The 27,979-nt window shown below is 43.0% G+C and overlaps 1 protein-coding gene across 5 annotated transcripts in view; it reads left to right on the top strand.

Annotated features, from left to right (window-relative positions):
* Nucleotides 1-27,979, top strand: part of GFOD1 (Gfo/Idh/MocA-like oxidoreductase domain containing 1) — a 115,474-nt gene that overhangs the window by 39,465 nt on the left and 48,030 nt on the right. Inside the window, exon 2 of one of the 5 annotated variants that reach the window (XM_074944860.1) lies at nt 6,445-6,601. The exons of 3 other annotated variants lie outside the window; for them this stretch is intronic. The gene's annotated coding sequence lies outside the window, so the exon portion shown is untranslated. Of the gene's footprint in view, nt 1-6,444; nt 6,602-22,157; nt 22,207-27,979 lie in introns of all 5 variants that reach the window. One more of the 5 variants, XM_074944861.1, reaches the window with a different exon arrangement.

Below are 27,979 nucleotides of genomic sequence, written 5' to 3' on the forward strand. Positions count from 1 at the left end.
TCTCTCTCTGTGATGCTTTTGCCGGGGACAGAACAGGAATGGAGTCTTAGAACTTAGTAAGTAATCTAGCTAGATATGTGTTAGATTCTGATTCCTTTAAATGGCTGAGAAAATAAGCTGTGCTGAATGGAATGTAGATTCCTGTTTTTGTGTCTTAAGGTTTTGCCTAGAGGGATTCTCTCTTTTGAATCTGGTTACCCTGTAAGGTATTTACCATCCTGATTTTACAGAGGTGATTCTTTTTACTTCTATTAAAATTCTTCTTTTAAGAAACTGATTGCTTTTTCATTGTTCTTAAGATCCAAGGGTTTGGGTCTGTGCTCACCTGTGCAAATTGGTGAGGATTTTTATCAAGCCTTCTCCAGGAAAGGGGGTGTAAGGGTTGGGAGGATTTTGGGGGGAAAGACATTTCCAAACGGGCTCTTTCCCAATTATATACCTGTTAGACATTTGGTGGTGGCAGCGATAAAGTCCGATGGCAAAAGGTAAAATAGTTTGTACCTTGGGGAAGTTTTAACCTAAGCTGGTAAAAGTAAGCTTAGGAGGTTTTCATGCAGGTCCCCACATCTGTACTCTAGAGTTCAGAGTGGGGAAGGAACCTTGACACCCCCTGGTTATTTTCTCGACCTTCTGAAACAAAAAGTTGTCCCCAATACATTCCAAGAACTTATCGGACATTTTGTGTTTAGCCATATTCCTTTTCCAACAAATGTCTGGGTAGTTAAAGTCCACAGTTACTACCTGCTCTTGTGGAGACTGAAACTCGCTCACTCCTCCAGACTGGTTGGTCCCTCCAGATTAGGACATGTTGACATTAAAGCTGGGTTAATTGGCCAACAGAGACCTTCCTTACTTAGGGAAATGCTCCTGTGCCACCCCCTCCTTAGCTACTGGCTTAGAAGGTGTGGCTGGGATGCCCCTATGCCCATCTGGTCCATGGAGGATCAGCTTATATTGTGTGTTATACTTATCCCGTTGATAAATAGAGGACTTAAGTCTCCAGGGCTGTCAATCTTGCACTTTTGTCAGCCTTAAATTCACTGAATAATAAAGTGCAATTGCCATATTATGAGATCCATATGTGCTGTGTGAAGGATGTATGGTACAGTTAAACCCATCTGGTTTATACAGAAACTCATCTATAATTCACAGCCTTCATAAATATGTCATTCTAACCACACTCACACACCCCCTACCCATGTTCTACCTCCCCTGGGTTATTCAGGTCTGACAGCTTCTGAGATCAGACCTTGAGTCATGTGGCAGATGGTTGAATTTAACTGAATAAATTTGGTTTTCATTTTAGAAGAATACTCCTTGTAATCACAGCTGTTTCAGAGAGCATCATCTTGAAGTTTTGCAATTTCCCCTTAGCACAACTTTAAGTCTATATCGATCTATTTTTGTCAAGGTCCAGACAAAATAATAATAAAAAGAAATAATGATGATGATGATAATAATGAAATAAAAAGATTTTGGGGTCCGTTCAAAAGCATCTGGCAGTCTGGACTTGGCCCGCAGTTCACCTATTGATAAGGCTGCGAGTCTGTCACAGAGGTCACAGATTCCATGACTTTCCAGGACCTCTGTGACTTCTGCAGTGGCTGGTATGGCTGTCCCGGGGGCCGCCTGAGCAGTTCAGGTGGCTCCTGGGCCAGCCACACCAGCCAGTGCTGGGGGAATCTTGGGCCACTGTGCCCCCCTGCCCCACAGCAGCAGCGCCGCCCCCACAGCAGCAGTGGGGGTCCCAGGCTGTGCACCGCCTCCTCCCAGCAGCAGTGGGGGTTCCAGGCTGCACACCACTGCTTGTGTGTCTGTCCCCCCCTTCCCCCCGCCCCAGAGCACCCAAGATTTAGTCAGGGGTATATAACAAGTCATGGACAGGTCACGGGCTGTAAATTTTTGTTTACTGCACGTGTCCTGTCCATGACTTTTACTAAAAATACCTGTGACTAAAACGTAGCCTTACCTATTGACTACCCCTAGTCTATAGACTACTTATTATGCAGAATCCATTAACAACATTTTTAGTAGAGCAGAACTGTGTCTAGCTCCCAACTTCAAGCTTTGATCCTCTACAACTGGAACCAGTGCCCTTCTCTCCCCCCTAGAGCATTTTCATTCTATGGTATTTCTTTTGCTTTTATAGGGTGAAGTTGTTGGAGCCTTGATATTCGCTTCAGGCTTTAGTTTGTGGCTTAATTAGTACACACAAGATAGCTTTCCTTAGACTGTACCATACACATGTGCTTCTAAGCATATGAGGATATGTTTCTAAGCTGTTTCATTATGTGAGGCATGGAGATTTGCAGTGCAGTGTACAATACAAAGCTCTCAGAAAGTAGTATAAATATGTTACGTCTCCTTACCACGAACAAACCTATGGCCTAGATCCTCTGGACCAGCTGCGCTGCACTTGGTGCAGCTCCAGAGGGGCTGGGCAAAGAATCCTAGAATCATAGAATATCAGGGTTGGAAGGGACCTCAGGAGGTCATCTAGTCCAACCCACTGCTCAAAGCAGGACCAAGCCCCAACTAAAGCATCCCAGCCAGGGCTTTGTCAAGCCTGACCTTAAAAACTTCTAAGGAAGGAGATTCTACCACCTCCCTAGGTAACTCATTCCAGTGTTTCACCACCCTCCTAGTGAAAAAGTTTTTTTCTAATATCCAACCTAAACCTCCCCCACTGCAACTTGAGACCATTACTCCTCAGTGGTAGCAGATGACAGAACGAGAACAGTCTAGATCCATCCTCTTTGGAACCCCCTTTCCGGTAGTTGAAAGCAGCTATCAAATCCCACCTCATTCTTCTCTTCGCAGACTAAACAATCCCAGTTCCCTCAGCCTCTCCTCATAAGTCATGTGTTCCAGTTCCCTAATCATTTTTGTTGCCCTCCACTGGACATTTTCCAATTTTTCCACATCCTTCTTGTAGTGTGGGGCCCAAAACTGGACACAGTACTCCAGATGAGGCCTCACCAATGTCGAATAGAGGGGAATGATTGCGTCCCTCGATCTGCTGGCAATGCCCCTACTTATACATCCCAAAATGCCATTGGCCTTCTTGGCAACAATGGCACACTGTTGACTCATATCCAGCTTCTCGTCCACTGTAACCCCTAGGTCCTTTTCTGCAGAACTGCTGCCTAGCCATTTGGTTCCTAGTCTGGAGCCTGGGATTCTTCCGTCCTAAGTGCAGGACTCTGCACTTGTCCTTGTTGAACCGCATCAGATTTCTTTTGGCCCAATCCTCCAATTTGTCTAGGTCCCTCTGTATCCTTTCCCTACCCTCCAGTGAATCTACCTCTCCTCCCAGTTTAGTGTCATCGGAAAACTTGCTGAGGGTGCAGTCCACACCATCCTCCAGATCATTGATGAAGATACTGAACAAAACCGGCCCCAGGACCGACCCTTGGGCCACTCCACTTGATACTGGCTGCCAACTAGACATGGAGCCATTGATTGCTACCCGTTGAGCCCGACAATCTAGCCAGCTTTCTATCCACCTTATAGTCCATTCATCCAGCCCATACTTCTTTAACTTGCTGGCAAGAATACTGTGGAAGACCATGTCAAAAGCTTTGCTAAAGTCGAGGAACAACACGTCCACTGCTTTCCCCTCATCCACAGAGCCAGTTATCTCATCATAGAAGGCAATTGGATTAGTCAGGCATGACTTGCCCTTGGTGAATCCATGCTGACTCTTCCTGATCACTTTCCTCTCCTCTAAGTGCTTCAGAATTGATTCCTTGAGGACCTGCTCCATGATTTTTCCAGGGACTGAGGTGAGGCTGACTGGCCTGTAGTTCCCCGGATCTTCCTTCTTCCCTTTTTTAAAGATGGGAACTACATTAGCCTTTTTCCAGTCGTCCGGGACCTCCCCCAATCACCATGAGTTTTCAAAGATAATGGCCAATGGCTCTGCAATCACATCCGCCAACTCCTTTAGCACTCTCGGATGCAGCGCATCCGGTACCATGGACTTGTGCTCTTCCAGCTTTTCTAAATAGTCCTGAACCACTTCTTTCTCCACAGAGGGCTGGTCACCTCCTCCCCGTGCTGTGCTGCCCAGTGCAGCAGTCTGGGAGCTGACCTTGTTCGTGAAGACAGAGGCAAAAAAAGCATTGAGTAAGGTGGCATTTAGCTACCTTGGCTTTATGGCATCTCAATCCTGGACATGGTGGGGGCTACTCTATTTTATATTGGCTGCTAACAGCCCCAAAGGACCATTCTGGCAGCCGTGGATCAGCTGGGCATTGGGGCATCCTAGCCGTGACCTCTAGGCCAGGAGTTAGGGAAGGGGGTGGCATAGGCGGATTTCCCTGTAAAAGAGAGAGCTCTATTGGCTAATTAAGCCAGGTATAAATCAGCTTTGTGCCACTGGGACAGCACTCCAGAGTCTGGCCCTGATATTTTTAGAGGAGGTTTCTACGGTATGGTTATCTTTCACTTTATGTGATCAACTGTTGCATAATGTTGCTGCATTTCAATGTTAGGCAGAGTGATTCCTGTATACACTGAGCTTAATTTTGCTCTCGTAGTGTTGCTAAGTGAGCATAAAGTCACTGAAGTCAATGGAGTTATAGTGGTTAAAAATGATGAAATTGAGGTCAGTATCTAGCCCATTATTCATAGGTCTGTAAAGATTTGGAGGATCTTGCCTAAATGAAAGGTGGTATAATTTGTAAGTTGCTATTTATTATTAATGATCTTTTGTTGTTTCCAGGTATGTATGTAAGAAAAGTCCCAGTTAATTGTGTATTCAGTATGATGATGTTAAAATGGAGTTGCGAAAAGATTGTCTAATCCATACCAGCGAGAATGTTTCAGGTTCCTCTCCATGCATGATCCACAGAATAGATGACTCTGTACAACTCTCACAAAGATCTTTGGCTCTTTAACTCAAGCTGTCACAGCTCATGCTTATTAGCTCTGGAGGTGCCTGGTTCAATTTCCAGTGTGTCAGCCATGAGGTTGGCCACCACAGTAGCTCTCTAGTCATTGTATCAGCAAATGGTCTAAATTTAGTAGATTACTTAAATTGGTCTCTCTTCTCTTGCTAAGGGGGGAAGCTGGCATCCATCCAGTATTTGAGAAATGCAAACAAACCAAACCAACTCAACATCAGAAGAACAGATTCCTAATACATTTGTTGAAATCCAAAGACTTTCCAAAAAAAGGTTCACATCAGTTTGTGGAAATTCAGCTTCCCAATTCTTTGCTCTCCAGCTTTCTATCCATCCATGTTGGATGTTTTTCTGAAAACTTCTGTACTCCCACATCATCCCCAAATCCTGTTTTCCCCTTTACACATTAATTTGAATTTAGCAGGGCTGATGCTGGAACATGTAACTGGAGCAAAACTTCTTTACACCAGTTAAATCCCTGCTTTTGCCCTGTTTTACACATCTCAAATCCACTTTAAACAACAATGACAAAAAACGGGGCATCTTCCTACTTAACATTTCTTAATGGCTACCTGATTTGTCTTGATACCACGAATCAGGTAGGTTAACAATGCTAGTCTTCCCAGTTTAGGTTTTATCACCTGGGATGTTCACAGTTTCATCAGAGACAGGGCCTATTATGGAACTAATGTAATATTATGCCCAGAGTTTGTAATGAACCCCCTTCTCCCTAATTCATTGCACTGTAACTTTAAATACCTCAGCAGCAATGGTAGTCTGATTCAGTCACTTCGATTATACAGGGGGGAAAAGTAATCCCCAAATATACTGTGAATGCTACCCAAATAATAAACAGTCACACCAGGCTGAGGTTGAGACAAGGTGAAAACTTTTAAGAGCTGTTGGACAGTAAATTACAGAAACGCAGTGACCCACAGGACACTAGTGCAGCTGGAGATGGATCCACAGCCCTTTGAAGTTAATGGGAATATTTCAGTAGGCTTTGGATTAGACCCGTTATTAGCTATGTATGAGATTTTTCAAAAGCACTCAGCACTGGTCTTAAATTAGCTTCCATTGACATTGACTTCAGTGGGAGCAGAAGTAGATCAATGCTGAGCTTTCTTGACAATCCCTGGGATTTAACACCCTCTGTTGTTTAACTATAATGGAGTGAGGTTGGGGGGAAATATTTACAGGATGTAGAGCAGGTATTTTCCCCCCAGGAGATGCAATTTTTTCTGTCTCTCTCTACATATTGGCCTGATTACCTTAATCAATGTTACAACTCACTCCCTCTCTATGTGACCAAAAAGATGGAGATGCTTGAAACCAATGGCAGATCTTGAGGAAGGTAAAGCAAGTCCATCTACAGGTCACTGGCCAAAGCTTTTTCAGTTGGTGCTGGCAGTCTCCTGGGGAAACATAATTGTAGTCTATCAGAATATGCCTTAACTTGATGCCAGCTGGCAAAGAGGTAAATTGCTACTAGCCCTATAGTACTACTACTAAGGAATGAGATAATGTCTCTTTGCAGGTAGCTCCACACAAGGCAACAAGAATGGGAGCTCTCGTGTAGACAAGGGGTTTATTACTTGCCAGCCATTTTTACCACTGCAGCTCTGACCCTTCTGCACATACTAACCAGACCAAAAGAGAGCACAGACCAAAGAAAGTCAAACCCCTCTGAGAAGGTATATGGAAATTCCATTATTTTCTAAGCTCTTGTAAGTTTTATCATTTAATTGGAGTGGGGATGGAGGTGGCGGTGGGAAAAGCTTTCAGTAAAAAAAAAAATTGTTAGAGAACAAGTCTTCCTGGAAATACAGGAGGACAAAAGCTGGCTGCCTTTTCCGGCTAGCGCTATCCGGGACAAACAAGCCTTTCCCCTCATGTCTTCAAAACCATTGATTTAAGGAAAGAGAGTCATTGTAAGTTGAGGACAATGGATATTTACTTTTGGAAACAATGGACTTGATGGACTGCAAAACATGACCTAATTTTCAGCAATTCATTGGCCTCCGAGCAAAACTGTCTTGGTCTGGGATGGAGAAAAGTGCATTATTTGCCTGAGTTGACCATTTCTTCTGATGTAAATCTCTGCTCTGCACATAGGGCGTGAGTCAATTGGGAAAATGTATCATGTTACCAAACCTGTTTAACATTTTAATTAACTAATGAACCTGTTAAACATGACTTATAACCTATTGTAGACACAGCAAAACATGTTTTAAAACTTGGTATTTGGTCATGGTTAATTATATACTCCCTACTATAGTTTATCTTGACGAGCTAGCATGTATTAAAACTACAACTGCCTTGTCTACACAAGGATTTTAACTTGTGTTTAATGAAATGTTAAACTAGTTACGTTTTCTTCAGTGTAGACCAGGTCTCAGTGTGAATTCAACCCTCTCTGCAAGGAGCCTGGGGATTGAAAGGAGAGGGGTACAAGTGGGGCACTGACATCAATCCTATCTCATTTCCCTCAGTTACTATTCCATCTTACTGTGCTCCACAGCCAGGTATCGGTGGTATCTGGACCCAGGAAGGGGGGTGGTGGTGGGGATCATGTGGGATCCAATGGGTTTGAACAGCCGCCATTTCCCTTCCATGCTCTGGGATTTAAGGCAATTGGCTCCATGTAGTCCTAGCCCTCTTGCATCCATCTGTAGCTTTGTAAGACCTAGACAGACACTTTTTTTCCTCACCCCCAGAGAAGAACTAGAAACTACTGATAATTCTAAGAAAGCTAGTGTTTGGAATGTCAGAAGTAGTCCTGGCAGAAATGGATTAATGGGCACAGTGTGGGTGAGGTGTCCAAAGGTGCATGCCAAATGCAGTGGATGATGTGGTCCTGTTGTTTACCAGGGCTTTCGTGAAATTAAAAACAAGTTTAGTGTGAATCTGGTGATGAAATACACATAATAAATAACACATGCACAGTGTTAAACAACAAGCCACATATACAAATCCGAAATGAACAAAATAGCAACAATTCTAACTTTGCCATGTAGCCAAGAGCCTTATCAACATATTTTTGCACACTGTGTACACTACACAGGTACGTGAAAAACATATAGGAGTAGATCCAAAACAGAATAATTGCAATACACCTTCACCTGTGTTTTGTGAGTTTGGATAAATGGGACTTGGAGCTGAACCACCTTAGCTTTGGACTTTGGATTTGCAAAGCTGAGATCCAATCAACTATGCTTTGCAAAATGCCAAACCTGAGCCCTGTTGGTCCTCGTATCTATTGTACACATTCACACTTGTCCTCTCTGCTGCAGACAAGCTCCACACCTATTTCCTCTAGGTACAGCCAGCCATATTATAGTGCCTTCCCAAACAGGGTCATTACAGTATACAAACTCCAGTAACCACCTTGTATTTCCACTTACTTTGCCTCACACTTTCAAAGCAGTAATTCTTGGTTCCTGTTTATGTTGAAGTCTCGGATGCCAGTAGGGAGCTCGATGGGTGGACTAGGCTAGTGTCTATGGTTGTAGCTTGTGTGACTTGGTGTCCCTGGGGCAGCCCTCACTGAAAATGCCAAGGTCAGGGCAGGCTGGAAAAGGGAGAGCAGATATTCCCAAAACTGGTGGTTAACACTGAAGTTAAACTTACCAACCAGTCACAAACTGTGCTTCTGATCCCCTACATTGGTTATTAAGAAGCTGAAGAAAGAAATCACACAGGCCACTTTATTGCATTCCAATTCTCTGGCTCCCAATCAGCGTACAGGCTCAGTAGAGTGAGAAGTTATTTAAAAACTTTGCTCACTAGACAAAATGTTCTTCTGTCCCCAAAAGGCCAGCCACATTGCCAGGTCAATATCAGTTTGAATCTTACCCAAAATACCACACTGCCAGTCAATCCTTTAGCATCTAAAACTAAAGGTTTATTATAAAAGAAAGAGAGAACAAGAGTTGTTTAAATCGTCAAGCAATCAGATACATACATAAGACTACAAAGTCCACGTATCAGGTTCTTATCAGTGTTGGTGAGTTTGCTGGCTTGAAAGTCCCTCTGGAATACATACATCCATGGCTCGGATGAGTCATTCACTCCTTTGTTCAGTGCTTCAGTTTGTGGAGAAGTTGCTCCAGAGGTAAGAAGCAGGAACGAAGACAAAATGGAAAAGATTCAGTTGCCCTTTATATTCCTTTTGCCATGTGGCTTGTACTTCCTGTGTCCCAAACACAAGTGTCACAGCACATGCAATGGAGAAACCTTGGAGGCCCCAGTCCATAGGCATGCCCCTATAAGTCCCGCTGACTCATAAGGTGTAGCCGCTGGCTTCTTTCAATGGGTTCTTTGTACATCTGGTGACCCTTGATGGGCCATCGAACAGGCTAGGCAGTGCTGATGCCAATCTCTCTGGGGTTGTCACCCAGAAACACAGCACAAGTTTGGAAATTCAGATATACCATACATATCTATAACTCATATTATAAAGGGGATACAAACATGAACAAGATCATCATACTTGGCAAATCATAACATTTTCACAGATCCCTTACATGGCATATCTGTTCAGATTCCTTGCAATTTTATAATAATATTGGTATCAACAATATTATAGAGTGTGTTCCACATATTCCATACAGCGTCACAGCTTGTCATCAGCTTCTGCACAAAACTCCCATTGATTACAATGAAAGTTCTGTGCATGAAATAGAGGTACGATGATGACAACTATCATGGGTCTGATTCTCATTTACACTACATTGTTCTGGTACAGTAAAGGTGTCTTAAAACTGGGGGCATGTGTAATTTACAGTCACCTTAGGGGCTCTTTATTCTGCCAGAGGGATATAAAGGGGCCTTAGTGTACATGAGAATCAAGCCTTTAGGGCTTCTCTACACAGTAAAGTTAATTCAGATTAAGGTAGGGTGTGAATTTAAAGTGGAATAGCTATTCCTGATTAACTCCCTGTGTAGACACTCTTATTCTGGAATCAGTGCTTTATTCCAAATTAGCTTCAGCCATTTTGGATAAAGGGAGTTACACAGTCCAGAATAGTTTCTTACAAAATAACTCCCCCATGTAGATAAGTGTTTATTATCTCTGAAGGGCAAGTCCATTTATATCGGACAATATGTTTTTACATCTGAGAGATCATTTAAGCATTTAGTGTTTAACTAGAGCTGCAGGTGAAACTCTATAGGTGTGGGATTTGTATGTGTGAAAATGAAATGGTTTGGGTGAAATTTTTGAGTTCATTTTTACATCAGCTCAGCTTTTATTGCCATTTCCTCTCCCTTCCCCCCCCCCTTCCCGCTCAAATGAGACACATGGTTAAGCTAGTGCTACCACAATATATGAATTCTTAGCTGTGACCTCTTCCACCTGGTAATGAATTGCAGCAAATAAGTGCTTCTCATTTCATGATTAAACACAGGGTTTAGATGATTAATGTAAATGTAGGTAGGGTATACCATATATAGACACCTGCAAGATGTCTTGTGGTAAAGGTTTAATAAGGTGTTTGTACTATGGCGTTGTTGCTGAGTGGGAAGTTAGAATTACACATCATGGGGGACAAGAATGAGGCTAATGTTTAACATTCTTTTTCTGTTGCCACCATGTGTTTTATTATGGTCATGAAAGCAGGTATATTTACAGTTTCTTTTCATATGTATGCTTGTAAGAGGATTGACACTGAAACAAAAAAAGTGATTTTTAAAAGAAGAAACAGTTGATTTGGCTGTAAAAACCTATTTCCTGGAAGCAATAATTTTTTGAAAAAAGAACAGGAGGACTTGTGGCACCTTAGAAACTAACCCATTTATTTGAGCATAAGCTTTCGTGAGCTACAGCTCACTTCATCGGATGCTGTAGCTCACGAAAGCTTATGCTCAAATAAATGGGTTAGTCTCTAAGGTGCCACAAGTACTCCTTTTCTTTTTGCGAATACAGACTAACACGGCTGCTACTCTGAAACCAGTAATTTTGTGATTTCTCTACAGAAAACAAAGACAGACATACACATTCCCTTCCCCAACCCCTTCCCTTTTTAATGTATTTTTGGATGTATTGCATTGGAAAAATGGCCTGGAATTAAAGGAAGGATTTAAACAAAAGTGCTTTATTATTGGCATATGAACCTTGATGGGTCAGACAGGCATATTGTAGCCCTGTCAGCCTCAAGCAAGCTTTCTATGCTGTAGTTTTGTTTTACATTCTGGCCACTGATCCGGAAACAGTATTACTGAGAGTTTATGGGCAGGCTGTGGTTTTGAGCAGACACTGCAGTAAAATTCCCTTCTGACCCTTTCTGTCATTCAGGCTTCCACCAAACCCACTGAGTCACCTAAGGGTTTGGATTAAAAACATTTCACACAGTTAAACCTGATTAATCTGTGCCTGGTTTATAGCTTTATGCCTGGAAAAGCAAAGGATTTCCTTGGTGGCTAGGCCTTTGGCATACATACCATTGTCTTGTCTTGTTCTTAGGGCCTGCCTGCGCTATAAATTCAACCAAAATGGAACCTTGTTGTCCACTGGCAAAACACGTTTAAGCCAAGTTGGAAAACCCAGTTATGGTCCGTCTACATTACAAAAGGCACCAGGGCTAGGGAAAACTGTGCTGTAACTGGTTACATTTATAGCATTCACAGGCCTTAAAAATAATCTAAATTAAATATGGAAAATTCCTTGTAGGCTTTCCAGATTATTCTCCTGCCTGGGAAGGATTGTTCCATATAATATTAATTTATGTGGCATTGTAATTATCCTATAATTAGGCCTAGTCTACACTTAAAAGTTTTGCTGATATAAACTATTTTGGTTAGGGGTGTCATTTTAAAAAACCCCAAATAGTTACACTGGCAAAAGCCCTACCGTGGACACAGCTATACTGGTATAAGTCACTTTTATACCAGTATAGCTTAGGGTATGTCTACACTGGCAGAGTTACAGCACCGGCAGTTACAGCGCCGCTCAGAGAGTGCTGAAGAGAAACTGCTGTTGTGTGTTCGCACTGTCAGCTGCCTGTGCAATAGCGTGTTCACACTTGCAGCGGTATTTGGAGCAGTGCACTCTGGGCAGCTATCCCACAGAGCATCTCTTCCTCTTCTTCCACTTAGAGTTGTGGGGTCGCGGGACATCCTGGGTCCTGTCCCAGTGCCCCGTGATGCATTGTTTCGCATCCCAGCAATCCCTGTGCTTCCGTCCGCATTTGGCGCCATCTTTCAATGGTTTGTGTACTGCGTGCTCTGCCTCTTTGGGCTGCAGGAATGGATCTCTCACTGTTGACCAATATGCTGCTTGCTCTGACCACTGCCACTCATGACATGTTGGAGTTATTCCTTACACTGCAAAGGCAAGAGGAGTGCGACATTGATCTCGTGTCATAGTTAGTACGCGTGGCGAGATTGCTTGTGACATTCATGGAGGTCCTGACCATAGTGGAATGTCGCTTTTCGGCTTGGGAAACAAGCATTGAGTGCATCGTGATGCACGTCTGGGATTACGACCAGTGGCTGCAGAATGAGGATTTTGGATGAGGAAAGCCACATTCATGGGACTGTGTGATGAGCTTGCCCCAGCCCTGCAGTGCAAGGACACAAGAATGAGAGCTGCCCTGTTGCTGGAGAAGCGCGTGGTGATTGCACTATGGAAGCTGGCTACTCCAGACTGCTACCGATCGGTCGCTAACCAGTTCGGAGTGGGAAAGTCGACTGTTGGACATGTGTTGATGGAAGTGTGCAGGGGCATTAATCGCATCCTGCTCTGAAAGACCGTGACTTTGGGCAACGTGCGTGACATTGTGGATGGCTTTGCACAAATGGGCTTCCCTAATTGCGGAGGGGCGATCGATGGCACGCATATTCTAATTCTAATTCTAATCGATGGCACCAGACGACCTAGCCACCGAGTACATTAATTGGAAGGGGTATTTCTCTATGGTTCTCCAGGCACTTGTGGATCACCGTGGGCGTTTCACGGACATTAACGCAGGCTGGTTCGGAAAGGTGCATGACGCACGCAGAATGTTTTCCCCAGGCATTGAAATTGGGGGGGTGTTGGAATATTCAGGGGGGTGAGGACCGACAAGTGTTGAGACTGTGAGGGCGAAGGTGGGCTGTGTGGCACCAAAGTAAAAACTGAAAAATGTGTCATGACCATTTAATTAGATTTAACTCATATTTTAAAATCATCACAAAAATTAAAGTTGGCTACTCAAGCCTACTATGAAGCACTACATCTACATCTTTCTTGGTTTCTTGTTATAATTTTGCACTCTTTTGTGTCTTTTTATGTGTCCGTTACTTCCAGTCCTTCATGATATACTCGTGATCAGGCAGAAGACGACTTCTTTCAGAACACAAAATTCTATTCAATGAGGCACAAGAACGCTCAACTGTAGCTGTTGTGACTGGGAATAGCAAGAGATGAATTCCTACTTCTTTCATCCCAGGAAACGTAGCACAAAGATTGCGTCGAACCACTAGTGATGATAAAGAACTTGAAGTTTTAAATCTTCATTTGTTTGTCGTATGATATTCCACTCTGTGTTCAAAATTTTCTATTCTGTCCTGAGCACATGGCAGCCCCATTGCTGGTAGTGCCTCACTCCACTCAACTGTAAGTGTTTTATAAGACAGGCATCTGTAAAAGCTATGTAGAGGTTGAGTAGAATCCAGAAATCAGGTTTGTAGATTTGTAAGAACTAAGTCTGTGTACTCTTTCAGCTGGCTTAACAAACAGTTCTTGTCCTCTTCACTTCAGGAGTCTATATAAGTACCTTAATTAGTCAACTTCTGGACTGAAGTCTTTGCTCTTCCAGGACATTTTCAATGGATATCTCTGATTGATCCAAGGGTAGCTTCTATTGCTGGACAAAGATCTTCTGCTGCTGTAGCAGATACCCCTCACTTAGAGCTGATTGCGGAAATCTTTTTTCTCATGTTGATTTTTGTCAAAATTAGTCTAGAAAGTTTTTGGGGGGGTTTTGTCAAAAAAAACTGAAAACCCCAAAGTGAATTTTTTTTTTTTTTTTGGCTTGCCAAAAATCAAAACAGTTTTGGCCAGTTTGGGGGGGGTGGGAGGAGATTAGTTTTACTGGAAAAATTTTCCCTAAGTAGCTGAAATTTTTCAGTTGCCCAAAACTGAAACTTTTTTGGGGGGAGGGGTGATGAGAAAATTGAAAGAGTTCATTGAAAATAGATATTTCCTGAGCAATTTTCTACTTTGATGAAAAAGCCATCTCTTATTAAAAAAAGAAGAAGAAAGCTTCAATCAAAAATTTTGCACTGGTCTGCCCTCAGTAAAATAATAGCCGCTGATTTATTTTATTTTTTTTTAATCAGGCCAAATCCTGCGGGCCTTCTCTTGTCACTAAGACAGTTGAGGTTGAGGCCCTCTGTGTGTGAAGATCTCCAGGCACAGCCTAGAGACACGTGCAGTAGCATTACTTCCCTTGGACACCATGGAGGCCAATCCCAGGGGTTGGGATCTACGTGGAATGTGAAGGCAGGGAGTGGGTGGAGCATTAGAGGAAGGGGAAGGGTGGGGTTGCAGTAGGTGCACGGTGTCCCCTTCTGTACCCAGCACAGCTCATATCAGATATGCAATACAGCCAGAGGCTGAGATGGGGAATCCCCAACTATGGGGTTTTCAGGGTGAGCAGCAGAAGCCTTGGCAGTGTGGATCGACTGGAACTGTGCTACCTATGAGGCTGGCACTGGAGGTTCCAAGCTGGTATGGATGTGTAGGGCTTCCTCACAAACAGCCATGGGTTCACCCTGGTCAGGGGTCTGTGGTGTTTCTGGACTGGCCCTTGTCCTTTTCCATGCTGGACAGAATGGCTGGGAAACAATGTTAGTGAGGAAAATGTTGCAGAGATCTCCTCTCCCAATCCTTTTTCACCCTCCCCTTGGCTCCGCCCAAAGGTTTTCCATCAGTTTTTAGTCTGGCAAAACCACATATACTCAATGGAAATTTGCTTAATTGTGAACTGAACAATTTGGCCAGGTGTAAGAACCTCAGGATTTTATTTCGTTACTAAAGATGGATATAGATGAACTCCAGACAGAAGCCACATGCATAGAAACAAAGAACCACATTCAGAAGGGAGCCTAAGAGGCTACCTAACTGGTGTTATTTATGTCTTCTAGGCTCTTCAACATATATGATACACCAACTTAGAGGCACCTGGATTTATCTGCGAGTCTGTCCCAATTTTGCAAGGACAGAGTAAGATCTGTTGGGTATATTAATGTAAAATTAGTTATTTTTAATATTGGATCTAACGGGTACACTTATGAACTTGTAACATTATTCAGTTGAAGATAATTGGCACTCAGAGGTGTGAAACCTTTGTCTAATCACTTTTTTTGTACTGCCATCATTCACTGTAGTGGCTGAGAACCTTCCACATAAAATATATTGGTAATAGTGAGGTCCCTAGTGGACTTCATAGAATCTCTGGCTCTTCACTGTTTTGCAAGCATAGAAAGCTCCGCTTCGGGTGTGTTGTTTTTTTTAAAAGGCAGTAGGGAAAGGAAATGGTTGATGCTGTGAATGACATTCTGGTTATGGTGGAAAAGCTTCATCAGAGGAAGGTTTAGCAGTGTTTCCTAAAGGTGTTCAGATGATAAATTCATATGATCTCTGCCTAGAAATTGGGTCTCAGCTAGATCTCCTTTCCCTTTGTAATCTTTTTTTTTTCTTTTTTTTAAGAAATGATCACTTCTAAATAACTGATTCTCACAATCAAATCCTGACCGATCCATTAGCAATCGGGAATGGCTTTTGGGAGAGTAATTTTTGATCTATAGAACAGAGTGAACACTACAAGCAGTGTTAACTAAAATCAAATTTTACTCTGTGTTGAATGTCATTGCACACTGATTGTGCTATAACCACTGTCCATTTCACACGCATTTATATCACTAGCAAATTATGAGCGAGAAGGTTTTCAAAGATTTGTCCCAACATAGATGTGCTTCACGTGTGTGTATATAAGTCAAACTTGTCAGGGGCATTGATTACGACAATGGATGTTGCAATGGGTTAATCCTTCAGGCTTTATTTGTTTATGTCCATTTTTTTTCAATAGCAAACATTTTAGGTTTATGTAACAGGAGTTAGTCATGGGCAAACAAGCCCATCCAGGCGTGTCCCAACAAATGCTAATCTTTGCCCCAAGAACAGGAGTCTGTCTGATGCAATGATCTATTCCTATAACCCTCCACTTATCTTCTTTAGCCTGCCTGCCGCGCAACGCAGTTGTAACTTGCTGTCATTCAAACTTCTGTGAAACGCTGGCAGTGGTTCCTGCAGAATGTAGCAATGACACAACATTTTGTCCCGAGTTTCTCTCAGTCCTGTTAGGTTCAGGAAATGTCAATATAAATAGGGTTCTTCAAATAGCAGTCTTACTTCACGGTCATGTGTTTGCAGCCAGGGAATAAACGCTTCCTCATTCCAGTTATGATATCACTTTTCCGGACCCCTCTCCAAATATAGGCAAAGAAAATATTATTGTGTATGTGAAATAATAGAACAAGACAAGTTCATTTCAGACCTTATGGAACTGCTAAGAATGTGTCTAATAAAGGTTTTGATATAATAATTACTCTACGACAGTGGTTCTCAAACTTTTGTACTGGTGAACCCCTTTCACACAGCAAGCTTATGAGTGTGACCTCCCCCTTATTTATTAAAAACACTTCTTTTTTTAAAAAAAAATATTTAACACTATTATAAATGCTGGAGGCGATGCAGAGTTTGGGGGTGGAGGCTGCCAGCTCGCGACCTCCCATGTAATAACCTTGTGACCCCCTGAGGGGTCATGACCCCCATTTTGAGAACCCCTGCTCTACAAGAAGGGAGTGGTGGGCTTGTGATTAAAGCACGGGGATCGAAATCAGTAGAGCTGGTATTGTTTGTAGCTTTGCTATTGCTATTAAGTGGAAGGTGCTCATATACTATGGAGATGGGGAGCAGTATAAAATGCTGAGCGAGACAGACAACCAGTTGGAAGCAAAGTCCCTAATGGATTTCATGGAGTCTCTGGTGCGCCTCCCTTTCCGGATCACAACTCTACTTGGGGCAGGGGCTGCGGGGGGTGTTTGGAGGGGTGTTAGTAATTGGGAATAAAAGGGGTGTTCAAATTCAGTGTACAACTCACATTCAGACATATTTTTCAAAAGTGGCCAGTGATTTCAGGAGCCTCAATTTTTAGGCACTCATCTTGAGACATCTTTGGTTTGATTTTTAAGAAGTACTGGGCAGGTGCCGATCCCACAGGTTTCTCCTGGAGCTATTGGCTCATTCAGAACTCCTGAAAAATCTTGGGCTCCCAAAATCTAAAATGCCCCAAATTGGTGGCCAGTCTTGACAATTTTGACCTTGACATCTCAGTGTCCCCATTTGTTTAAAAACCAAACCCAACAGTACTTCCCTATCTCACAGAGTATTGGGCGGCTCAACCCATTAATGGCTGTAAAGCACCTGAGAGTCTCAGGCCGAAGGCGCTGGAGAAGTGCATCATGTTTTATGGATATTACAAAACACACATCCAGTGCTGAAGGTGTTTTTAAAAAATGAAGCCAATAGCATTCATTAGTTCAAAAGACTTGGGGCTTGTCTATACTGGCAATTTACAGTGCTGCAACTTTCTCGCTCAGGGGTGTGAAAAAACACCCCCCTGAGCGCAGCAAGTTTCAGCGCTGTAAAGTGCCAGTGTAGACAGTGCCCCAGCGCTGGGAGCTGCGTCCCTCGTGGAGCTAGGTTTTTTAGAGTGCTGGGAGAGCGCTGTGCTGTGACTACATAAGCCCCGTTAAAGCGCTGCCACGGCAGCGCTTTAGCATTGCCCATGTAGACTAGTCCTTAGACGAATGGTCACATGACAAAAGATTGCTAATGATATGTCTGAACTACTATCCATCTGTTTCAGTTGCACAAGTTAGACTATTTTTACTTATAAATTCCCACTGTTGCTAATTCGGGTGCAGCTTCTCCTCAGCCCCCCTAGTCTTCTTGTTTCAGAGCTAAGGTCCATCTTAGAAGACACTCAGCTACCATTGGTCTAGCCATAGAGATCTCTTTAAAAGTAAAAGATGGTTCTTTGTGGCAGTGGTCCCTACTGTTCCAGCCAGGTATATAAGGAAGAGGAGCTTTGCTGTACTGGATTCCAGCAGAAACACTGTCACGGCTGAAACTGGTCAAACTGTTGGGTGAGCTGCTATCCTAGAGAGAGCAGAGGAACCCCACAGACCAGCTGGCACCATCACACCACATGGAAGCCAGCATCATTGTGCATTTTACCTTCCTAATCCCTGCCTGCCCTTTCCACCGAGCCACGCAGAAGGCCAGAGGAGCATGTTTTTCAGTGATAATAGGAGAATGAGATTGTCATAACGAGCCTCTCCTCCTGACACAAAATTAGGTTATACTAATTTGTGTGCTCATTTGCATGCCAGTACCCAGGAGACTTTTCCACCCTATTACTATTTCACAGGAATGCTGGCCTTTGAGCTGAGGGAAAAAAGGGAGGGTTGTGTGAGCTGGTGGGGAATAGGCTGATTTCTTTAGCCCTGTGCTTTGCTAGTACAAATGGTGGAGGCCTTTCTTTGTGTCTAGCTTCCATAGAGTTACCAAGTGGTAATTAGGTACAAGTGATCTAACTGTCATTTAAGTTCATTTCAAGCCTCCCTTGAAAAAAGCTCAGTCTGCTCTCACCTGCACCTACTTGTCTGTCTGTCTGTCATCTTGCTGTCCATCCGGCCTTTCTTCTTGATGGTGGAAGTTTAACCCTTTCATTTGCTGCTTCTAGGGTGACCAGATGTCCCGATTTTATAGATACAGTCTTGATTTTTGGGTCTTTTTTCTTATATAGGATCCTATTACTCCCCCACCCCCATCCCGATTTTTCACATTTGCCGTCTGGTCACTCTAGCTGCTTTCCAGGGGACAAGGAAAGGAGAAGAGAGTAGCCTTGTAATAGCAAGCTTCCATATCCCTCGTAAAATCTCAGCTTTTCCTTTGAATCATCTAGAAGAATCACAGTTCTCTTATAATGCTCCAAATGGGGAAAGTTAATGTGAGTCATCACAAACTGTCATTCACCTGTATGCCAGCAGCCAATGGAGCTACACTGATTTACGTCAGATGAGGATTTGGCCCCCCGGATCTTTTGGAGTCTCTCTTTCATGACTCATCATGCTTAAAGTAGCCGTTTAAGGGGTAGATTCTGCTGCCCTTACTCCTGCAAGTACTGCATGGACATTGCTCCGCATGTAGTCCCATTTTCTTTAATGGGACTACTTGACGAGTGAGTGAAATTGGGAGAATCTAAGAGAGCTCACATCATGGGGCCAGATTCTCCCATCCTTACTCATGCTCCTTGGATGGTCCCAGTGGGCCAGACTGAGAATCCCTTACTCACCTTGAGTAGTCCTGTTGCTTTCACATGGGTCAGGGTTCACAATCTAGCTACTGAAGTCAGTGGGACCATTTGTACAAGGTAGTGCTTATCAAAATGTGTAATGGCTCCTCAGTTTAGCTGTGGGAAATCAGTGGATTATTTGTGGAGAGAAGTACTATTCAGTGTGATCATGGGTGGCAGAATCTAAACAGCTGGCACAGATTTTCTGCACTGAAGGGCCTGCTGCCATTGAAGGCCATATTATGTCAGGATTCCCATATGGACTGCTCTGATCACTAAAAACCCCAAAGTTCAGTAACATTGACATGGCAATGGGTCAAATTTTCCCTAGGGTTTCACTCTCTAAAATTGTGCCTGTAACTGCAAGGCCAAGATCTTAGGCATGCAGCACCTCTGGCGTGAAAAAAGTGCAGGCATAAAATTGCAGATACACAAAGTAGCTTGTCATATTGTGCCCACATTTTCAACTGCTGCCTCTAGAATTGTATTTGGGGGCACTACTGTTTTCCTAATGCAAAAGGCTCATATAGTGAATTGACTACCCTTTATGAAAAGGGAGTAGATGGGAATCTGATAGTGATTTATGCACACATTAGAGTCTTGATTCTCCTCTAAATTTGTGCCAGTTTTAAATCCGGAGTACCTCCATTAAAGCCATCAGAGTTAAGCAACTAATGTAAGACCGGTGTGTGAGAGAGGAGCCCAATATGTCCAACTGCCTGAGCACTGGATAGCCCTGGCAGCATAACATTTCCTTTCTCGGTTTCAGCACATCGTGTTTTAGAGATGAAGCGACTGCAAGAAGCAATTTATGCCTGCTGCTGTGTGGGGAGAAGGGAAATATACAAGTAATTTGTAGTCTGCAAAAGGTTGTTTATTGAAAGCAGCAGCATCCCTAACAGTGGCTTTAAGCTAGTCCCTCAAGCAGCTTTATGTTAATTTCGTGGAGCTAAAGGGTTATGTGCACTGCATGTGGCTCAGCTGCTTTCACACACAATCCAGTTTCTTCAGTGGGCGCTAGAAGACTATACTGATATAGTTAAAGCAGCATAATATCTAGTGTGGATGCAGTTATATCAGTAAAAAGGTGCTTTATACCGTATAGCTTATTCCCCTTCCGTACAGGAATAGTTCTACCTTTATACCACTAAACTTGCGTACTGTATAACTATATATTGGTAAACAATCACAGCCTTGTGCTTCGTCACTGGTTGCAGACACAGTGACATTCAAAGGATGGAAATCTGGAAGTACAATGTTAGGGCCTGATCATGCAAAGCTCTTGAATTCAGTGGGAATGGAGGGCGTTCAGCACCTTGCAGGGTTAGGCCATTTCAAAAGCGGCCATTGAGTTTAGGTATCTCCATTTGGGGGTACCCATGCCCAGCCTGAAATGCCTTGTCCTGATTTTCAGAAAGAGCTGAGCAACAGCTGTAGCTTCCATTGACTTCAATAGCTGATGGGGCTTCCCTTCAATAGCTTCCACTGGTTTCTGAAAATCAAGTTAAAGGGTTCTCTAGTTGCACCCCAAAACTGAGTCCTGCAGAATGAGAAGCTGCTTTTGAAATTTTGCACCTTATCTTGCAGCTGTAGAAATTTACCTCACAAAGGCCAAACCTTTGTAGGAACAGCAACTATCAGACTGAAGTTAAATAACTACATTCTGCACTCAAAGCTCAGATCAGTGTAAATTGCATTCAGTTTGAATGTTCTTCTAATTTGTTTGCACTTTGTGAACAGGTATCCATTAAAGACTTCTTTGAAGCTGTGTGGGTGATTCTGATCTGTGAGTTCAGAGATGACAATTGCATTTTCTTGAGATGCTTGGTAGAATTTGATGCTCTCTGTATAGACAAGTATCACGTCACTCAGTCATGAAATGCTACCTCCTCTGAACTGGAATGGGGCAGCTGTTGAATAGCACAAAGCAACACTATGCAGCAGTCGAATAAAGGAAGCGAAGAAGAATACCATGTCCAACTGCAACTACAGGGGGGATTGTAGGCAAGCCTAATATAATTACCCAGAATGGAGTTTGGCCAGCATGGTGAGGTTAACTTCCTCTTGCACGAAGGGCCATAGTATTTTTAAAGACCACTGTGATAAGGAACACATTTTCACATCTTCTCTCAAAGATGGAAAAGAGGAAACGAATTGGAAATGCATGCAGCAGTGTTTTCTTTTGTCATTCTGTTTTCACTTCATGGAGTGTTACTGATATTTGTGTGTCATCTAGTCATCCCTCGCTGATGAAAAAGACATGTTCTCCCTCCCCCTTCCCCATATTACCTCTTCTCTGCTCTAGTAAGGCTCAGTGTACAAAATGGTACAGTGTCAAAAATGATTCCTGCTGTTTCTCACTATTAGGAACTTTTTTATTTAGTTTCTTGTGACCTGCCCTCTGACCCAGATATCACAATAAATGACAGGCTGGGAAAAACTTGAGGCTTACACTGATGTCTGCAGTTCTGATCTGTGTCCAAAACTGTTTCTGTGGTTTCCTGGCACTCATTTCTTCTATCTTGTTAAACTAAATCAGGCTGTGCTTATGGCTTTCTCGTTTTGGTGTACAGCATTTCTCTTTGGTACATAGTTTTTCTATTTCCAAGACATCACTCATAGAAAAGGAGGCCATTTCTTTTGTAAAGTCAAAGAACGTGAATATCTGACTCTCATTTTTCTCCCTATTCCCTTTGATGTTTATCTGTTCTCTGCAAACTTTTATGTAATACAGTGACTGGTGGGAGGGAGAAGCATATGATGCAGATAGTCCTGGATTAAAGTAGCTTTTATAAACACTTTATGCTTGTGTAGGATACATTCATTTGTTTTCTTGGTTTTTAAGGAGCAGGAGTATTGGCTCTGTTGGCTACAAAGCAGACCAGATTCAAGAGGTCAGTGATCTAAATGTATTTGTTTTTTATTATTTATATTTCTGTATCACCTACAAGTTCCATTCAAGATCAAGGTTGCATTATATTAGGCACTGCACAAATGTATAAGAAAACACAGCTCATGCCGCAAGAGCTTATGGCCTGGTTGGGTGTGAAGAAGGACCAGGAGAATGCAGGGCAGGGGGCAGGTGTTAAAAACCAAGTGAAGCAAAGTCAATTAGGTCTTAGTGCAGACCTATCCCTGTTGTGTAAGAGAAACACCAGGGAATCATTCTGGGAAAGAACCAGAGGATAAATCTCTGCCATTGTTACAGCACTGGAATAACTGGATCTTATCATTAGGGTGCCTTTCAGGCAATGCATTAGAAATAGCCTATAAAACAAGATAGAGCAATGACTCATTACAGGAGGAAAGTAGTGTCACCAAAAATCTGTTCAAACAATATGTGCTAAATCATCAAGAGATTCAAACTTGATTTCAAGACAACTGCTGTCTGAGTACCACATACTTCCAGTAGAAGAGAATTTTACAAGCAAAGGCCAGAATAGAACAGCTTAAAAGCCGCTTTCTCCATGCTTTCGGGGGAAATCTTTTGTCTAAATGAAAGGAGCCAAGCCAGTAGTGTCTGGAAGGATACATGCTTCCTGTTGAGACATAAATCACTTTTGATTCTGTCTGGGAAATGTATTCTGGGAACAGTCACTGGTGACTTGAGAAGTAAAACTGGGTATTGTGGTGGTGACACAATTCTCATGTGCTGTGAGCGGACAGCAGCTCTCCCTTGCACTATGACACTAGAAGTGAATAAGAAAGTTCTCACATGCTGTCTATTATTAAAGGGATACAATCTACTTGAAATTTAGTCAGCTAAATAAGTTTTAAAGCAGTTTTGATTATTTTTTCTTAAGGACCCCCTCTGCCAGTTTTTGTGGTTTTACAATTACAGTTATCATTATTTTATTTTATTATTTGTATTGCCATAGTGACAATTGTGGAACACTTCTGTTTCCACTTTTAGTAATAGTAGTGTGATTTGTAAGTTGCCGCTGTCCTTTTTAAATTGATATTTAAAAAAATACATTTGGGGACCAAATTCTGTCTTGGATTCTCTAGTATAGAAAGCCTGCCAGATAGGGCTGGATTTCATGGACAGGGTTAGGGCATACTTGCAAGCATATTTTGCTGCTTCTCTGAACAAGATGGAATATATTTGTGGCTAGCACTTGTTGAGACCCATATATGTGCTAGCTATCTGTGGGGCTGGATATGCCCCCTCAGGGCAGCAGGCTCATGGAATGTTGTATGGAACCTTTAGGTGTGTCCCATCCTTTTTTTCTAGAATGTGGGTTCTCGAATGTGATCACCCTCCCTTTGTTTATAGCTAGAGGGGAGTGGGAGGGTCCAGAGACTTTTTTTTTTTTTTTTTTTCTTCTGATGTACCATGGAGTCACAGTATAGGAAAGGTTCAGAACCACTGGTAATTGTGCTTCTCTGGTCACCCTTGTGTTTGTTAGGGAAAAGTCCCTCCAACTGTATGGACTGAAGCTTTGATACTGCAATATCACTCGTGCGCTGGGAACCCATTGAGGCTTTGTGTGATTGCAGAGGTTTGGCCTGCACACGGTGCAGCATAGGGTCAGGACATAAGGCTGGAATAGACACAGAGAAGTCCTTATAAGATCCTAAAATGCGGGAGCTCTCACAGATAGCTAATGCCACTAGAACTCTGGGACTGAACTAGTCTAAACTGATGTTCATGTGGAGGGAGTGCGATATCTTGTTTAGTAGCATGGATGACAAATAAGCATTTAATAACTTGGATCACAGACAATGTTCATAGGCTCATAGATTTTAAGGTCAGAAGGGACCATGGTGATCACCTAGTCTGACCTCCTGCACATTGTAGGCCACAGAATCTCACCCACCCACTCCTATAATAGACCGGTAACCTCTCGCTGAGTTACTGAAGTCCTCAAATCATGGTTTAATCCACCATTTACACGAGTTTAAATCTGACAGTGACCCGTGCCCCATGCTGCAGAGGAAGGCGAAAACCCCCCAGGGTCTCTGCCAATCTGACCTGGGCAAAAATTCCTCCCTGACCCCAAATATAGCGATCAGTTAGACCCTGAGCATGTGCGGAAGAGCCACTGGCCAGATACCTGGGAAAGAATTCACTGTAGTAACTCAAAAGCCCTCCCCAGAGGCAGAAGTGATAGAGGCTGGTTTGATGGATCTGTGAAGTCAGGCCCTGGGCTGAGAGGGAGGCACAGAGATCAACAAACCTTGAATCTGCTGATCGATGGTAGGAGTAATAAAAAATGGGAGAAGGAGGCTAGTGAGTCTGGATGCATATGGTACAGCTGATTTCTGGCCCCTTCTACCACTCTGGTCTGCCAGCCTTCTTCTATTTGAGTTTAGTGTCCCACTGGGCTGTGGATGGTGGCGCGCAATCTGGGTGCCCCCTAATGTCACATTAGAGCCTGGAATTCAAGCAGGAGGCAGCTGGCACAAGGGCGAGTGGGCAGCACTCGGACAGCTGAGCCTGCTTTGCATTCAAGGAGAGCAGCAGCACCCTTGCCACTGGCAGCAAACACCACCAACAGAACCAAACCTTTAACAGCGAGTGAAGCAAAGTGGGCGGGTGGATGTCTGCCCTGGGCAGGGCGGTTATAAGGCTTTGCAGGAGAGGGTCTCTGGGATAGGGAAGAAGAGAGGGATCTGTGGAGGAAGCTCTGAAATAGAGGAGGAATGGGAGCAGCCTACATGCTAGGGGTACAAAATGTCTATGGATCTGGGCTTTGAGTGGCATTGTAATCGTTTAGTATTTGTATTGCAATAGTGGCGAGGAGCCCCATTCATGGATCTGGACCCAGTTGTGCTAAGTGCGATACAGACTCAGAACAAAAAGATAGTCCCTGCCCCAAAGAGCTATTTTATTTTATTTTATTTGCCCAATGATTCTTTTTGAAAAGCCTTAACCCTCTTTTATTTTTAAAGCATGCTCCTCTCTTGCTTTTTCTTGCTTTTTTATTTTGTCTTTGTTTAAATTTGTACTTTTTAAGCGTAGGAGAAGCGCATAACTCCTGGCAATAACATGGACTTACATCACTTTGCATTATTAGATATTTAATGCACTGGGATGACACTAATCAGTTCTCTAATAATCCCTTTTCCCACTGCTCATCCTGGTCTTGATTCTCATTTAAATTAAGGCCCATTTACACTGCTCTAGCCAGTGAGAATAAAGCAATCTTATTGTAAATGCAAATCAGGGCCCCTCTTTCCATTCGTTTTTATTTTGGGTCATTCTATCAAAATAGTGGGTTGGGAGCAGGATGCACTTTCCTCTAAATGAGGACATCCTCTGACTCACCTGTGTAAATCAAGAGTAATCCCACCGAAATCAATTAAGTTCCCCTGGGGTAAAAACAATGTAGGGCCTGGTGAGACTAATTCCGAGTGGTACTGTGCACCTGCAACTCCTAATGAAGTCAATGGGCCAGATTCTTCTCTCTCACCAGTGCAATGTCAATGGAGTTACACTAGTGTAAAAGAGTGAGTGAGGGTCGTGGGCTTATTGGGTGCTGAGACTGCTAACCCCCTTGCAGGATTGGAGCCACTTAAGAAAGTGTATAGGATTTCCTAGTGTATTGACTCTCTGATGTTGTTGTCCGCACTGTTCTAATTGCAAAATGTCTGACCCAGTTGGGAAAGCTTTTTCTTTCCATGTGCCAATGTTACAAGGAAGCTGCTGACTCCAGTTTGAAAACCCGTCTCTGTCTACAAAACACCCCAGTAAGGCTCCTTGTATTCAGTCTTCCAACCAGCACACATGAAGGCAAAAGCAAGACAGGAAATCAACTGAGATTTAAGAGGTCCAGATCAGCCTAGGACGAATCGGTGCTTCATGTTATGTAGGTCACACAGTTCACAGACGGATCAGAGAGCAGTCCCTTCATTTTTGAAGTTAGTGTATTTTGACAGGAAATTTCCTCGACATAAACAATTGGCTTTAAATGCCATTCATATGAACCAAATTACCCATGGAGCCGGCATGGTAAGTTTTTTGTCTTTTTTTTTAGTCCATTAAATATGTAGGTAAAATGCAAAGGGCGAAATTCAGAGACAATATGTCTCGATGGAGGTTTAGATAAGACTTTATTACACTCAGACTCTCAGTTAGACCCCCTTTGACCAATTTACATCCACTTACCAATGTATGAATATAAGGGAGCATATGATGGTGTAGCTTACATGCCCCATGGCTAAAAATAGGTGTAAGGTAGTGTAAATTAAGACAGGGAAACTTAAAGTGAATTAGTGAGCAGCATGTTATTGCATTCTCTTCTTTGTCACTGATATCAGAGCCTCAGATTCATCGTTTGATGGCCACTGAACATTGACTCCTAAATAAAATGCAAAGGGAGGAAACAGGATTTATACACTGCCCCTCCAGAAAAAGAATAGGACCTCTGCAATAAGAACTGACATAATGGATCAGTAAGGACTGGATGGGGTAGTGAAATGCCTGAAACATAGCTGAGGAGTATCACACTGTTTGCCTCATTGCACATAGGAAGGCCCTGGGGTATCGGGCTGTTATAAACATGGAAGAAAGAAGTTGATGGAGCCAGCAGCAAAATTGCTCCTCCTCATCCCACTTCTTTTGAGTAAACTCCCTTTTCAATGAGCTTTTGTTCATATTGCTCAGCCCCCTGCTTTCTGACACTTATGGGCAGTCAGGTTTCTACTTCTTAGAAACAGTGAAATCCTCACATGGTGCTCCATGAAGACAGCGTACAATTCAGTGAAACCAGGGCTGTCATGTACACTGTGCAGTGGTGGTGCTGACCTTTTCTTACACTATTCCATTACAAACATATCACACCATGCCAAATTACATGCAGTCTTAAAGAAGAGTGGAGTAGCTGGGATTTTTAAATTAAGAGAGGATAACATTTGACAGGGATATCTATCTGTTCCAGTTGTGCCACTCAGGAAGTTCTCCATTCTTTAGCTACCTGCTTCTGTTGAATCCTTAATGGCATGAACATAGAAGGACTAGAATATCAGGCCTTTTGAAAGAATGCTTCTCTGTCAGGGAGTGCATTCCATTGCAGTGCAGTGGGAGGAAATGATGTCTTATGGCCACATTTTTCAAAAGGATTCATGGATTTTTGGGTGCCTCATTTTCTGGCTGCCCAGTCTCTGACACTTTGAATAAGATCTTCAGAGCACCCCCGGCTCCAGTGGGTACTGCAGAAATCAGCGTCCAGTTGAGCACCCAAAAATGGAGACACCTAAACTTAGAGGCCCCTCTTGAACGTATAGGCCTATCTGTTTATTACAGATTGAACCCGGAAATGACACAAACCACTCAGCAGAGTGCACAAGGTGAAAGGCCCTGTGAGGTTGCCAGTCTGGAGGTTTTCTTGGACGTGTTCAGGAAAAAAAAGAAAAGAAAATGAACAGCAGTCACATAAGAATAATAATAGATAATATGAAAAGGAGGACTTGTGGCACCTTAGAGACTAACAAATTTATTTGAGCGTAAGCTTTCGTGACCTACAGCTCACTTCATTGGATGCATTCAGATAAATATATTTAACATAAAGTGCCCTAGGTGTGAATGGCACTTTACGGAGAGAAGAAAGACAGGTGAGAGCAGAATCTAACTTAGTCCTTGACCAAAAGAGCTTAAAACATAAAGGCCCAATCCTGCAAACATTCTCAGGCATTGTGCCTATTGTTGCCATAAGTAATACAATT

This window comes from Natator depressus, chromosome 2 (genome assembly GCF_965152275.1).
Source record: "Natator depressus isolate rNatDep1 chromosome 2, rNatDep2.hap1, whole genome shotgun sequence".
Taxonomy (NCBI): Eukaryota; Metazoa; Chordata; order Testudines; family Cheloniidae; genus Natator; species Natator depressus.